Source organism: Strix uralensis, chromosome 7 (genome assembly GCF_047716275.1).
Source record: "Strix uralensis isolate ZFMK-TIS-50842 chromosome 7, bStrUra1, whole genome shotgun sequence".
Taxonomy (NCBI): domain Eukaryota; kingdom Metazoa; phylum Chordata; class Aves; order Strigiformes; family Strigidae; genus Strix; species Strix uralensis.
In genome coordinates, this window is record NC_133978.1 from 41,676,022 (window position 1) to 41,691,987 (window position 15,966).

The 15,966-nt window shown below is 41.6% G+C and overlaps 1 long non-coding RNA gene across 2 annotated transcripts; it reads left to right on the forward strand.

Annotated features, from left to right (window-relative positions):
* The first annotated feature begins 1,231 nt into the window (after nt 1-1,231).
* Nucleotides 1,232-14,426, forward strand: LOC141945683 (uncharacterized). 2 transcript variants are annotated; one of them, XR_012629577.1, is made up of 3 exons: nt 1,232-1,728; nt 11,930-12,103; nt 14,124-14,426. It is a non-coding gene; the product is annotated as an uncharacterized LOC141945683 (long non-coding RNA). The 2 variants fall into 2 exon arrangements; XR_012629576.1 differs by lacking the exon at nt 1,232-1,728 and adding an exon at nt 5,805-5,979.
* The last annotated feature ends 1,540 nt before the right edge of the window (nt 14,427-15,966 follow it).

Consider the following 15,966-nt stretch of genomic DNA (forward strand, 5'->3'; position numbering starts at 1 on the left):
TTCATGGATCCTGATGACTGCTGGAAATCCTCACCGAAAGAGCAGCTGAACAGCTTTCTACAGTACACAGCAAAATGTGGTTGGAGCTGGAGCTAATGAGGAACTTGGAGTTCCCCTGGTGTGGGAAAGGGCAGCATCTGCTAGAGGCGACCGGAGACTTTGCTTCCTCACAACCGACAAAACCCCTGGTTTGTATCTGCATGCACTGACAGGTCTACTCTATGTAATGATGTGTTAATCAAAGTACTCCCTGAAATACAACCTGAGTGAAAAATATATTTAAAGTTTGCTGAAACTAACGTTTCTGCAAAGCATTTATTTTCAGCCATGTCAGAATATTTCATGTTCATTGCTATTTTTTCATTTCACCTTCAGGATTAGCATGTTCCACACAACCTGCTTTATTACAGAGAATTTTCTTGAATACATTCAAATTGCAATCCAATGGATACTTGAAAAAGTCACCCTCCTTTACAAATTACTGAACACTTTAAAACTGAATTTTCGGGTTTGTAAGGAAATGGTGTCTGTGAAAAAATGTTGAGATAGGTATAAATTTCACCAGCTCTATTATTAAACATTTATGAATCCATTGGCTGTATATGGCTGCTAAATGGAAATTACGACAATCTCGCACTGGCCCAGGTAAGGAAGTAGTAGAGGTCTGTAAATTGGGGTTTTTCCTTCCCTGCTGTGGATGTTGCAGTGTTGGGTTTCTTCACGCTTCATTGATTTTGTCTGTCGTTATGGGAAGCTCTGCCAGGAAGGTTTCTTCTTTCATTACTGTTTAACAGTGCACCTCTGCTGGAGTCTAGGATGTTACTAAAACAAGCGCAGAAGACAAAACATCACTTGCAAATATATTTGCAAGCTTATCTTCAGTCTATTTTTGTTTTATTCATCCTCATAAAGTGAGCACCTTTGCCAAGCAGCCCTGCCTGGTATTGGAACAGTGCTGAAGAGAGGGTTTAGAGCTAGAAATGGGACTCAGTAATAAAATCTGCACCCAGATTTGGATCCTGAGCTTATTTCTCTTTATCAGTTCAAAGGTGTGTGCTCATTAGTTGATTTGAAGCCATCTCTATGTACCTGAAAAAAAATGTGAGGTTAACTGTATGTCACCTATTGCTCAGATAAATCAGAAATTTTGTCAGATTACTTTTTTTTTTTTTTTTTCTTGTCCAAAGGACAAGTTCTTCCCCAGGGTGTAAACACTCAACTCCTTGTGAAGCTGAGAGGGTGCAGGTCCTGGCTGGGTTCCCACCACCAGCTGCTCAGTGCCATGGGACACTGTAAAGCTGCAGCAAATGGCACCAGCTCAGTACTGGGACTCTCTCACCTTGAAAACTTCTACTGACATTGTATGAATTTTTTTTTTTTTTTCCCCCCGTAGAGGCAATTGTAAAAACTTGCCAGTGATGCTGCAGGGAGAAGATCTTTATTGAAAGAAAAGATAATGTATTAGTGTTGCAGTTTATGAGCTATGTGGTTGGAGAATTTTGTATCTTACAGGGGATTTTTGGCAACCAGATTTGCTGAAGTAAATTTGATCGACGTGGTGCTCTTGGCTACACGTGAGGTGGAGAAATATCAGCGGTGTCATATACTGAACCCTATCAAGGATGCAGCTGCACTGCGCTGTGCCCCATCGGACCTGTCCTCAGCCCATTTTCCTGCTGCTCCCAAGGCAAGGAAGGACCATGGAAGGGGAGGTTGCAGTGTTTTGTGGTGAGTGTCTCCTCATCAGGGCTGTTACTCCAATGCTTCTCAAAATCGAAGTTTACTGTCATTCTAAGGTGCTCCAGGGGGTCAGAGCAATGACTTTGTTGTCTAATTAAAATGGTTTATATTATGAGTGAACCTTGCTGTATTAATGGAAGAAGAAACAGAATGATCTATCATATTGCCTCTTTAAATTATTTTGTTTAGTGTCTGTGTTGGATATTAAACGTTATGTCATAAAATGTGTGGCTGTAGAGAATTTCAATAGGCTTGGCATCAAGGTAAGAGAAAAATAATAAAAACATCCTAGTCTCTTTTATAATACAGCCCTGTGTAACCAGGGAACACTAAAGCTAAAATGACTTTTTGCCAATAATTGTCTTTTGGTTCTTTAAAGCAATATAGTCAAACCTCTGTAGACTTAATACTACTGGTTATGGGATTTGTATCTCTGCTAAATGCAAAATTTAATTCAGTGTTCAGTTGTTTAAAATTTAAAATCTAAACTTTAGTGTGTCATAAAAATTGGACTGCTTCTCATACTTATTAGTGTGAGAAAAAAGTCTGTCTAATTCAATAGAATTCATGGGCATTGATGCTACATTGGGGTTTATTAAAGAGAAAACATTGGTTTAATATATAAACCATGAAAAGGCTGCAACATTAAGCAAATTATGCAAATTCAATTGTGTAAAAAAAGAAACCATATCTGCATTACATGAAAACTTAGAAAGGCTGTCCCTTACCAGATTTTAACTGTGAAGGTTATTGTGGCTTGCACAGCGTTACAGATATGTGCACAGTCAAATTGGATTGCACTTCTCCTCCTCCTATTGGCAGCACGAGCCCAATATGCTAACGCATTATGGAAATGAAAAACAATAGATTTTGGAGACCCCAGCAGAATTGGAAGCTTCATTATGCTCAGCACTGACTCTATATATAGCCTCGTTATCCGTGGTGGTCTGGTCTGCGGTGTTGTGCAGTTGAGGTGTGGACCTACACCCACGTGACACGATTTGTTGTGTGGGTTCACTGCCAAGAACCCACGGGTCACAAGAGTGGTTTGAAAGACAGCGAGTTCCCGAGCGTGGCCTTGGGGACTGTGGAGGATCCATTGAAGGGGCACAGGGTCCTTTCCTCACATGGGGAAAGGGTGGGAAACCATCTGAAGGGTTGTTTTGGTAAGAACCAAGAGGTTCTCCACGAACCACCCAAGATATGCCCCTTTCTTCTCCCTTTCAAAAAATAGCTCTGTCTTAAGTTTGAGCAGTGTAACAACAGGCTGTGTTTAAATTAAATTGTCTCCAGTTTGATCAATGCCCTGCTTGAGGCCATAATTTTCATGGCACTGATAGCACAGCATTTCATAACTCTATAAAGCACACTCACAGCTGAGATGCAGTCCCCAGTCTTTTCTCATGGCAACTTTGAAAAGGTTTTGTAGTATCCAGGCATCTTCCTGCTGGTGAAAAAAATTCCCATAAAATTTTATAATGCCATTGGCAATGGCTGTAGCAGGTCAGATGCAGTCGTTCACCCTTTTCCTAGAGTCCCGCTGCTGGTGGCCACTGAAACCTCTGCCTGGCCAGCTGCTCTGGCATCCGGGAAGGGAATCTGTGGCTATCACTTTCCTTTGCTCATCCATTACAAATATCCGCCCAGTTACCATGTAGGTTCAGCCTCCTGCGTTTGAAGCATAAGTGGAGAAAGCAGGTATGCTTGAAAAATACCTCATGTTATTGTAGAAAGATCTCAAATGGGTGTTGTCTCTGAATTTTGGTGGGACAGTGAAGATTTAGTGAGTCAAGGCAGTAGACCTCTCCTTCTGCCCCCTCAAACAGAGGGTTTTTGTGATCTAGAGTGTTAAACCCCTACTTACAGATGAACAGGCAGAGAGGGAAATAGAGTCATATAGGATATTTTGTACTTTTGGGGGAAAATGCACTTTGAAAATCCCATATGTGAATTTTCATTAAAGTTTAATATAAGTTCCATTTTAAAACATTACTAAACCTTGAAAATGCTATCTTTGCATTTAATACACTAAAATAGTAATGAAACATTCCAAGAGACTTTCACAGATTTTCATGAAAATATTCATAAAAGATTGAAAAAAACATTTCTAAAAGTCTCCATCATTCCAGTAAGAGTCTACTAATAAGTACATCCTCCTTGCAGCATCATGCAGACTTTTATGGAGAAAAAATGACATATCATGCCAATACTACCACATGTTAAAGAAGATGTTAAGATATCTCAGAACTGAAAATAAAATGGGAAAAAAAAAAAAAAACCATGAGAATAAACTTCACATATCTAAGAAAAGTTCCATTAAAATACAGTTTTGAAACATAAAACCGTGGTCTAAATAGTTAAGTTTTCATAACACTACATAAAACCATGCATGGACTATTTCACTTCAGACTGGAGAAAATCTCCCTGAAATTCTAATGAAGTATTCATAAAATATACATGACAAATGTGCAGAAGAGTAAAGAGGACACAGCCAAAAATTCACTGAAATTTAAGATTTGAGTTGAAATAGCTCTTTTTTAGAAAACAAAGATCTCTCTTGGCTGCCCATAGTTGTCTGAAAGTCTCTGAGTCACCACTTGACAGCTCTGGCCCTTCTCCCTTAGCCCTTTGCATAATTTTTCCACACTGTGCAGCAGGAGTTTGCGGCACAAGGCTGGTGGTGCCTCAGGAGCCTTGTCGTGAAGCAGACTCCCTAATAAACACCACTGAAAAAAATGTGAAAACTGAGTAGATGGAAAAAAAGTCTTTATTTTTCAATGCCTTGGTCCAATAATTTTTTTTCCTTGCATAGGACAGTAGCGATGTGCTGCATCTCCTGCAACGGCCTCATTGTATTAGTGCCATTTGTGAAAGCAGATGGTGAAATAGAGGTTGGGGCAGGCCTCCCCGACACAACTTCTTCTTCTTAAAACTCACGCAGACTTTTTCCTAAAACCAATTAATACCTGTCTACCACTTGGTAGGTCTTTCCTGCCTCAGAGACCGTCAGCGACTGGGTGATGCCGTTGGTGGCTTCAGGTCCCTGACTGCTGAGGGAGGAGGTGTTGGGGTCCTGTCCTGCTGGTCATGAACCCTGTTCTCCTTATTCCTCAGCTCAGCCCAGGACAGCACAGGCCTGCCTCATTCACCCTTTAACAGCAGAGGTAATGCAGGAAAAATAGGAAATAACAGTGTAGGAAACTATTTTCCAGTGAAATTTAATGCAGACTTGCTGCTGCTCTCTTCTCTACCAATGTAGCTCTATTCCTTTGGCACTAAGAGGACAAGTAGAGTTTTTATTGTGGTGTTAAACTGTTATCCCAGTCAGGTACGACTGGAAAGGTCCCTGCATCCAGCACCCTCCTGTGTGGGACATCAAACCCAGCCTCTGCGTAGAGATCAAAGGGAATTTATTTTTTGGGGGGATGTGTTTCTGTTTCCCTCAGCCTGGGGAAATTTCAGAGTCTGTGTTAGCCCCATGCACACAGTTTTACAACAATTTGGTCCCTGGGAAGTCCCCTGGCTTTGATGCCCAGGCTGGCTGTACGTGGAAACTCTTCTGCATTTCTGCAGGTGCCAGCTGAGCAGGTCTACACTGACCACACAAGGAATAATGAGCATTTTTAACCTTGAAACTTAAGCTAAATCTGAGCCTAAAAGTATCTGAAGAAATCCTTGTCTGCAGTTTATAATGTTCTTAAAAAGACCAGTGATATTCTTAATACTTTCTTCCTGCAAATACAAAGATTCACCCTTTCCCCTTAAAAATACACTCGAGAATCCTGGGCATGAAGTTGCCCTGATTATGAAAATGTTTGGGATTTTATTGGTTTCCATTTTCAGCAATTTTTCCAATGTAAATGTTGGATTTATAGTCTCCTGTCAGACATTGTGTAAAGGGAATAATAATCACGTACTAACATTTTTTTGCTTTACAGTTTAACATAAATCTTTATAAGAGTTTGCAAGTAGCGAAATAACCTTTGGCATGAGGCACTTAGGAGGTGATGTAAAACCCTCCCGCAGCCGAGGGGAGTGGCAGTTGGGTTCAGCAGACACTCAGCAAGGCTCTTCAGGTTCCCTCGACTCTCTCTCCGCAGACATCTGTCGTCCATCACTTTATTTAAATTCCCTTTTCTCTTTACAAACTTGCTGCCGGTTCATCCTTGTTCATCCCGCTACTCAGTGGGAGAAAAAAAGAAAAGCCACGAAAACTGGGGAAAGTCCTGCGAGGCAGAGGTAAGGCTGGATTATGTTGTCCTTTAGCATGAAGACCGCAAGGTAAATGTTGTTGCAGATGTCTACCTTTAATATATTGTGTTATATGCAAGTTATGTAGCAGCTTTGCTTATTTATCAGCCCTAGATTTGTGTCAGAATGTATATATAAGCCACAATGGTCTGTTAATTTATCGTAGTTCAGCACTCCTGTATCTATATACATAATAAAAAAAGCTTTTCAGCCTTGTTTGATGACTTAGCAACAGCTTTGGGAATTCTGGCAATAAACGCTTGCTGAGATTCCCAGTGTTGTAGCTAATTTGAATATAATATAATATGTTTATTAAAGGAAATAACAAACTTTAAAAAAAAAAAAATTCAGTCTTTACCAGCAGATTTTCATTTGCGTTGCAAATTATTTCATGAATTTTCTCAAAATGTTTATAATCTGTTCCATAAGAACTACTTTTGTGCTTAGGATAATGTCCAATAAACTCCAAAGGAGAAGCGTGGTAATTTCCTTCAGAGGAGTAAGTATACCAGTGTGGATTTCCACGGAAGCGGGTTTGCAAAACTGCTTTATGCCAAAGTTAAGCAACTTTGTAAACTGCCTGGCAGTGAAAAGTTACTGCTGGCAGCTTTGAGAGCTGGATGAGCCTTTGCTGGCATTTGGGGTTGTGTCAGATTTGTTCTTACTTAGCAATTATGGAGAGAGAAGTGCTCATCACCATCCTATTGATTCATCACTTGACCCTTGAACTATGATTTTTAGCCCGTGCTAAGCAGTAGAGTTCTCATTAGCTATCAAATAAATCGTAGAATTCTTTTTGCTGATTTCTCTGGAGTTGGTATTTCCATTTAAAAAAAAAATAATGCCTATGATGCAAATGTGCTTAAGTTATAGAAAACCTCTTTTAAAAGCTGCTAAGCATTTTAATAGCTCCTAAAATGTTGAGGAATATTCTTTCTGTATTGCTTCACAGTACTTTAGATGTACTCTATGGTTTGTCTTCCCTAATGTATTGATCTTGAAAAGAAAAGGAGCCAAGAGGATGCAATCCTTGCTTAATTGTGGGGTCCTGCTCGTTTGAAGCAATGCGGAGAGACTTCTGCCTGTTGGGTAATGGTTGGATTAATTCGGATTCACCTAGACTGGCTTCCCAGGTCTTAACTTGGCTCCTTCCTTTTTCCTGTTTGAATCAAAAGGAAAGCAAAGCTGTCGGCAGGAGCGAGGCACACCCACGGATTTGTGCATTTAACAGTGATATCGTTCTGTTCTTATAGCTGATAGAAACATGAGAAGGAAACTTTCTCTCTGTTGTTCCTCGCTTTTGGGCGGCTTCCCTCCAAGCTAGGAGGTGTTTCTGAACTCTTACCCTTTCCCAGCGCTGGGTGGGAGCTGGAGGCCAATCGCGAGGGCTCGGCTGAGGGCCAGGCAATGGGTATTTTGAAAGGCTTTTTCTTCTCAGCATCCCTGGAGCAGCTGAGAACTCTTTCCATGGAAAGTTTAGGCTTTGGCAAAACACAAACACGGAACAATTTAAATTCTCACCTGAGGTACATGGGCACAACAAAGAGGAAATCCAAAAGATTTAGGAAAGGAAGGGAAAAAGCTTAATAGTAAGGATCGTAGGAGAATTCAGATTTGCTAGTAGGGAGGGTGGGAGGTTGTGAGAGACTGAAATGTCAAATGACTGTCCCAAAGCTTGCTTGTGTCTGTGCAGACCTCAGGGACAAGTGCTGCGGCCTGGGGGTTGGTCTGGGGATGTCCCCCAGGGAAGCAGGGCTGTATGGAAGGCTGCACCCCCCACTTCTCTGCAGCTGCACTGTCAAACTCCTTAGATGAGCCTCAGAGGGGCAGCGGGGACTGAGCTGGCCCCATGCTGTAGCCATTTGTGGCTCTATTGTGTCCCCAGCCCCCAGGCACGCATTGCTAACGAAGCGATAAGAGGCCTTTCTGCTCCAGAAGCTGATGCAGCAAAAAACCTGTGGGACCAGAGGGAAAAAACCTAAAGGTGAGCAGATGCGCTCATCAGCGGATACGATGAACTTAAAAGGGCAACAGAAAACTTTGCCGGGTGTGCACCCAGCGCCGAAGAACTGAAGACTGGGGACCAACGGGACGCCGCTGGATCCATGGTGGGGACTCTTCTCGCAGCCCTATCCCTCATCCTTGCTTGATTTCTGTCTTTTCCTTCCGTTCTGTGCTAGCACTGCCCCCTTCACTTTTTTAATAACAAAAGCCTGGTTTGGGTGTACGGCATTTGGCCTCATTTGTGTCTTAATCTCGCTCTTGGGATCATATTGAAACCTCCCCGACACTGGATCGGGAACTGCTGTCCCGGTGAGTGGCTCTGACGCGGCTGCTTGGCTGGGGTCAGCTGGGGCTGAGCACTTCGTTGCTCTTTGGCTTACAGAGGAGAATTACATCAGCAGCAGTTTGCAGGACAAATTTATGTGAATGCATGGGCCATTTTCCTCTCTTCAGGGTCAAATGCAGCAAAACCAATTTCCACTGCTTTAAAACAAATAAACTGACAAATCTGGTAATATGTTGCCGCACCGTGACGTGTTTAGGTGATGATTTTTTATCACCTGGATCCTCGCACAGCCCCTGTGCCCTGATGGGCAGGAGCACTGGAATGAGGGGTGCAGCTATCTGGGAGAAAACACCGACCCCACGGTGCTGCCCGCTCTTACCCGGCTGCGTTCACCCTGTGGAAGAGGGAGAAGGAGCCCACAGCTACATTAACACTCTGCTCGGTGTCACTAAGCACAGAGCTGGCAGGCAGCGTGCCAGTGCAGGGAAAGGGATAAAAGGAGACAGAATTTAGAAAAATAAAGGAATTATAACTGGGGAATCTGGGAGTATCATGGATGGACAATGTTATCATTTGCCTGCAGTTCTTCCCAGCTTAATGCCATCCCCAAATTTAAAATAATTCCAGTTCTCAGTCCACTTTTGACCTCACCTTGGCCATGTAATCCAGACTGTGTTTCCCTGGCCTCTTCCTGAGAAGCGGGGCAGTGTCAACAGTCTTCCTGAGGTCAAAGCATGGAGACCTGCTGTCTCCTTCCCGTCTACCAGAGCTTTTGTTTTGCCACAGGAGAAAACTTGGCTGATTTGATGGAATTTGTTGACGACAAACCCATTTGAGTTGTTTCTTATTTCCAGGTTGGGCTGTTGGTGCTTGCAAAGAGTTCTTCCAGCATTTCGGAAGGAGCTCAAGTTAAACTAACTCTCCCAAAGACTTAAGAAAGCAAGACTTGCATACTATTAAATAGACTTAAAATGCAATCTTGCATGCAGTGTCTGATTTCAGGGGGTCTCTCTGCTGCAATGACCACCCATGAACAGGACGTAGGCCACCCCACGACAGGGGAGAGAGGAAGGAGGTGCTTGCTTGGTGCACACCCATGTATTTGGGACTGTGACTTTCCTCACATCATAGGTATTTCTCCCAACTGCTCATGTGAAATACAAATCCCAGCAGCAAACACAAGACGGAGGAGGAGCATGGTGCAAAAGTGGTACAATCCCACCAAAGAAGATTTAGAGTGAAAGGGATGTGCCTGTGTGTAATGGGGTGAAAAACAGGAAGGTTTAGGCAAAAACTGAACTTTTGTAGAAGAGAGCCTGAGGAGAAGTTATTGGAGACCTGTGTTTAAAACTGAAAGTAAGAGGGAAAAATACTCCAAGAAAACATCCACCATGGGTACTGAGGCCGAAGGCTGTCCTGGGGACACTGCCCATGGCTGCTCATGTCCCTGCTGCCATCTCGGTAGCTCTCACGTGGCGGCAGCAGAAAGGGGCTGCTTTGTCATCAAACTGATTCGACAGGTGAAAAATGTTTATTGCCACGGAGTTTCTCTTCTGTGTCTTACTTTTTGCTTAATTAAAACACCAATAATCCTTATGAGATAATTTACTATTTTTCTGCAGTCAGCACTATAATGCTCTACTCATATCTGTTTAAAGTGAATGATTTGCATTGACTTTTTTTTTTTTAAAAAAGAAAGTTACAACTTTGTTGTGCTGCATTGTAGAATAACACATTTAACAAAGAAACTCCAGTCAATGGGAGATAGATTTTGTGTTCTTTTCCCCTATATTTCCTACCCACACTGCACATGCTTAGTGTTGGCTCTGACTCTGCTCCAAACATCAGATGTAGACATTTAAAATTCACAAAGCCACACAGGATTCACACTTGCCTGTGAATAGCTGGTTGTTATTAAAAGTATGTTCATGGTGAAACATTCCTCTAGTGCTTTAAAGCTGCCAGAAGCCATTTATGCCTGCTATTGTGTGATAGTGATAATATTGGAAATGACATTATGAAGTCTGCGGCCTTAAAGACGCCACACTCTGTCTGTCTTTGCGCTTGTGCTTTGATTTTATTCAAATATATTTGTTAGAAATACTTATAAATGTCAGTGGCTGCCATTAGTCATCTATCTCAGATGTCATGTTGAAAGGCAAGAGATTCCACCTGCAGGACATTTGGGGGGTGGAAATAAAGTCTCATAATGAAGGGGGAATTGGGGAGAGTAAGGAAGTAAGGGAACACCTGAGGCAAAGCCGTGTGTATGTGTAATTAGATTAACTTTAAGGACCTGCTTAATTTTAGAGCTGTTCTCAACCTGGGGAAGGAGCAAAACTGGGGTAAACAAAAATAAATAGCCAAGTATAACTGAAAACAGTACTTAGTCTAATTACCATAAGACATATTTCCTGTTGAAAAATAACATAATTAATGGTATATTGAACTCAAAACCTCTTCTGTGGTAGTTATTAAATTCCATGACATTTCAGCTTGATTAACTTTTTAACAGCTATGACTTAGGGCCATTACAGGAAACCTTCTGAGGTGGATGCGAGATCTGATGACCTACCCCACCAACAGTCCCAATTATTCAAACTGAAGAAAATGTATTATAAAACCTTATTAGCAGAAGGGAAACCTATAAACCTATTGCCTGATCTTATTCTGATTTAAAGTTGGCTGAGATGAAGGGATGAGACGTGAAGAAAGCATCCTCCTGCCTTGGCGAGTAGAAGGAGAGCAACGAGAGGTTTCCTGAGCTCTGGTTCTAACTCTGCCTTGATGATGATATTTTGCAGGAGTTAATTATGACTTTTGTATAGGATATTTATTTTTAGGGAGTTATTCTGTTCTTGAGAGTACCCCAGCACTACAGGTGCATTTGGGAGTCCCTTTGCTTGTCCCTTCACTAACCTATAGCTGTTCAGCAGCGTGGAAAAAGCTCTACAGCAGCTTGGCAGTTGTTGCTGCCTCCTTTCAGCTTCTCTCCATACAATAAGGATGACAACCTTGGGTATAATAAAGGGAATGAGGCTTCAGGTAGGCGGAGAGTAATTGGTGGCATTTCCCAGAAAAATGGTAATAGAAAAGGCTCTCTCATGCTGGGGAATCTGGAAGTGCTGCCCCAGCCCTGTGTGCTCCCCAAACCGCTGCCTTGTGCTGTGCCAGGATTTTGGGCTGAGACCTTGGAAGGAACAACCCAGTGTCACCGTTGCCATTCGCAGGGGCAGTCGGGGGCTTGAGATGAGCACGTAGTTTAAAGCAGACCAGCCCCTCCTCAGGGGGGTTGTCAAGCTCACAGCACAAGGGCAGGAAGAAATGCATACACAACTCTTAATATTTCCCACGTTGATATTGGAAATATTATATATATTTTGAGTGAAATGAGGGGAAAGCCATGCTCATCTCAGCATTGCCCAGTCTGATTTCTGATGCCACCTGCCTATACTTTCTAGGTTACAGAGCAACAATATAAAAATTTTAAATTCTTCCTAAAAAAGGAAGAACATGGTAATATTTTATGGATTTATTTCAGGGGTTTTTTTGGTCTAAACTTGCTGCACAAACCTGCTTGGTATAACACCTGTAAATAACTGCTGTTGAGGTGATGTTTCCTGACTCTGTCACGTTTGGCTATTGCAGGTCTGGGGCTGGATCCTGCTGGTGCCGGGCTCACCACCACAGTTCCCTGTGTCCTCCCAGGTCTGATGCTGTGGGCTTCCAGAGATTTATCCACTTACAAAGCTTCACGGAAACAAAAAAAGAAAATGTAACTATAACCTGAGGGCCTTTGTTGGAAAACAATTACAAACCATGGTATTTCTATCAAATATTTGGGGAATATATATGCAATTTTCTTTGGGTGGGATGTTGTTCCTTCATTCTCTAGGAGCTTTCTTTGCAAGGGATCACAGATATATATCTAGCTACTTCTAATATTGTTGATTGCTTCACCACACAGTACATAGGGAAAAGTAAAATAATCCAGGTAAAAAAGTTAATATTTGAAAAATATTTACAAAATACCAAGCCCTAATGTGAAACAAACCCAAAGAAATAGAGCTCCAAACCAAAGTGAAATCGGCTGAGCTAATGAGTGGTGGTCAGGGAGGTGGTGAAATTCATTTCAAATTGCTCTGTGCTCCAAACTACTGAAAGTGAATATAATGAAGGATTCACAGAATTTGCTTTTGTCTTTCTGTAAAGAAGGAAAAAAAGGCTGCTTAAATCAGTAGTGTGCTTGTTATGCATATGAAGACCCAAAGGTTATGAAAATATGGCACAATCTCCTCAATTCTGTGATTTAATTAAGATATGCCTCTGAGGAAAAGGAGCAAAAGGGATGCTCGCTGTAACTGTAATTGATAAACTCGCCTTCCGTTTCTTGAAGGTGCGAAACACCAGCGGTAATAAATGACTATTTAATAGCATAAAATGTCAGGAGAGGAGCCGTTGAGATCAGTTTGGAGGAAAAAAGAGATAACGCCTTTTTTACCAAATCTGTGAGAATATTAGTTGAACAGTGTAATTGGAAGACCCCAATACTTTACAAAGACACAACACAGCTGAGATCTCCAGAGGTTTCTGACTGACCTCAGAGTGTAAACAGAGGATTTTTCCTGCCAGCATTTTTTTCTCTTAAGTTCTTCTTGAGCAGTGGAATTGTGTCCCAACAGCCCTATCACTGCTATCTGTAGAAATATAAAAAAATATATTGCCATGCTCCAAACCAGATCCTCAGGTAACACAATAATCCTAAGTATGTCACTGGCCTTTCTTGCCATCAGAGTCCTTTTCCCAGTTTGATTAATACTAAGATTTTAACAGGAAAAAAGTATGTGGCAAGGCAAGTTCTTAGCTGTTCTGACTCCTTTCTCAGCTGAGACTTACTAAATTCTGTAGGATGCTCCAAATCTTTCCTTAAATGCTTAATAATCTTTTGCTGCCATTACATAGGGATACAGGTGTAATTTTTTTTTCAAATGAAGATAAAGAAATTCATCATTGTCCATTTAAAATAAAAAAATGTTCATATTAGTTCCCACTGGAGCACACCTTTGAGCTCTCATTCTAGAAACACAGCCTCAAAGAGCCTGAGGCTTTGCCATCAGAAGAAGTATTGGGTCTCATTTAGAGAATTTAGGGCTCAGCCTTCCACACCAATGCCTTACATAATATGGAAATCGTACATAGTTGAGAACCTCCCTGAGCCTTCTCTGGGCCATCCTTGTTAGTCAGGGAGCAGAGGCAAGCACACATGGTTTGTTAGTGTTTGCTTTCTCTTCTAATAAAAAAAAAAATGTTCTCCTCTAGCAACTATTTCTTTTTTACAGTTAAAACAATCATTTCTCACTATCAATACCTTATTGCCAGTCTGAACTGCTGAGAGATAATCTACCAATAATGCGCTAATTAGTCTTACTGCTGCAGTATCTCAGATACAGGCTGAAGAGCTGGAAGATAATTAGTATTTAACCAATTAAGCTTGTTGCAAGTTCATGAACACAGCCCTTACATTTTTTTCCCTGTCAAATTCAGAGTGAATGCAGTAATTTAACAGCATTTTCTGAAATAAGCAGAAATTGGTCAAAGAGATTTTGTTTTTTTTTAATTTTAACAGCAGCTATGAGATTTCACCTTTCCCTCCCAGCTGTCTCCCAAGTTCCCTCCAATTTCTCATTAGGCATCATTAGATTAAAGTTTTTAGATTATGGATCTGACCTCAGGTAACCCCGTAGTATTTCTCTCCACATATCCTTAATGTAAAAACGTAGAAATATTAGTCTGTGAATTATGATAAAGATCAATGCAGTTTCCCTTCCCTTTTTTCTTGCAGTGTGGCCATGTCCCAGCTGAGCAATTCCCGGAGCTGCTGTGGCACTTTGGGTTGGGTCCCCCACTACAGAATTGAAAGGTGCTCAGCTTTCTGGAAGAAGAAAATGATTAACAAATGATTTGTGAGTGTCTGAGGGGGAAAAGAGCCTTTTTGGCTGAACACTCCCACCTGTGCTTCTGAATGCAGAGCTCTTGTATGATGAGAAATCTGAAATAGGTTAATGTTTATATTGATTACTAATTGACACAGTAATTGCTACTAATTTTTTGTACATAAATTGCATAGCCTTCAAGTGAACATTAATCTTCTTGTCTAGTGATCATTTCTTGCGATTGACACAGTGACTAACTGTTAGGGTTGCCTGGATGGCCCATTTTCAGCGTGAAATGACAATTCAGACGATACTGGGGGACCTCAGGTTTCTTTCACCCCTTTCAGCTGAATGCCTCACATGGGTGAAACAGGGGCACAGGGCTCTTCTGGTGGTGGGTGAGGGTCAGCTTCAGCATCAGCTTCATCATCATCAGCTTCAGCATCAGCTGTGCAGGGAGTGCTTTCCAATGGCACCCATTTTGAGGGACATGTTACACCTCATTATATGCATTAAAAAGTTTGATTTGATGGTCAGGTATGGTCCTCTGAGAAGAATTCTTTGAATATTGGCTTCTTGTGTATGAAGATTTTCTTTCCAAATACCACAACTCATGATTGTGGTTATCTTCATTTGGGATTATACCTTGGAGCTGTTGGTTTGCAAATCATGAGGGATGTGCTAACTTGGTAGCGGCACTTTAAAGCCAGTTAGAAATGAGAGGTGGTTGTCCTGTGACTAGTGTGGTGTCAGCCAGACCTGATGTACTCAGAGACAACACCTGGGAGCTGAGGGGGCAGCCTGGGGAGTGCCAGGATCAGCAGTGATGGGCAGATCTCGGTGCTGGCACAACCTTTTACCTCAGCTGGTGCTGGAGGATCTACAGTAACTGTGCTTATAAATGAGCCTTGGGAAAAATGTAATGACTATATATACGAAAATCTAAAACCTGTATAAAAATGTTAGCTCAGAAAAAGATGACTGATGAGGAATTACAGGTAAATTCACAGCCAGCTCAGTCAAACTGCTCTATCTACAGTTGTACGTTTGCAAGTGTCCCACCTGAAGGACTGCGCGAGGAAGCCCAAGGTATGAGCTTTTTCCTTCTGTGTTGGTTAGTCGCCTTGTTTCTGCAGAAACTGCACTGGTTTTTCTCTCGTGAGAGCAAACTACTCTTTCATCTGCTATTCCACTTGCTGTAAACTCCTTTTCTGCATGCGAGCTGAGGGAAGAATACCAAGAGACTGCCTTAATTAAGATATGCCGGAGCAAAGCTAATTTTCAGGGTTTCTTTCAGACACTGACAGGAACACACTATAACTATTATACAGTCAGGATAATTGACTTCTATTTAATGTGGTAGTTGCTTACAAACAGCCAGTCAAACGTCCCCATGTAAGCAGTGAAGAAATTGTTCAGAAACATTATCACTAATTCTTGAAATAAGTAACACTGAGTATATTGCTTACAGTCCTATTACTTTGGCTAAGAGGAAAGCAGGTGATGAATTTACTGTGTTTTCTCTCAGTACAATGAACAGGCTGTAAATGACTCAGAAATTTGAAGAAACAAAGTACTCAGTGTATTTTTCTATTTCTTCAAGCCTGCTGTATGTTTATATTTATTCTAATTTTATGTGGACGTTTCATTTCTCTGTATTTTTTACTGTTTGTGGCAGTTTTGCTGAGCTTGCCCTTTGCTGTGCCCAGAGGACTGTGGCCAGGGCAGAGCAGGATTCTCTCACCTTGAACG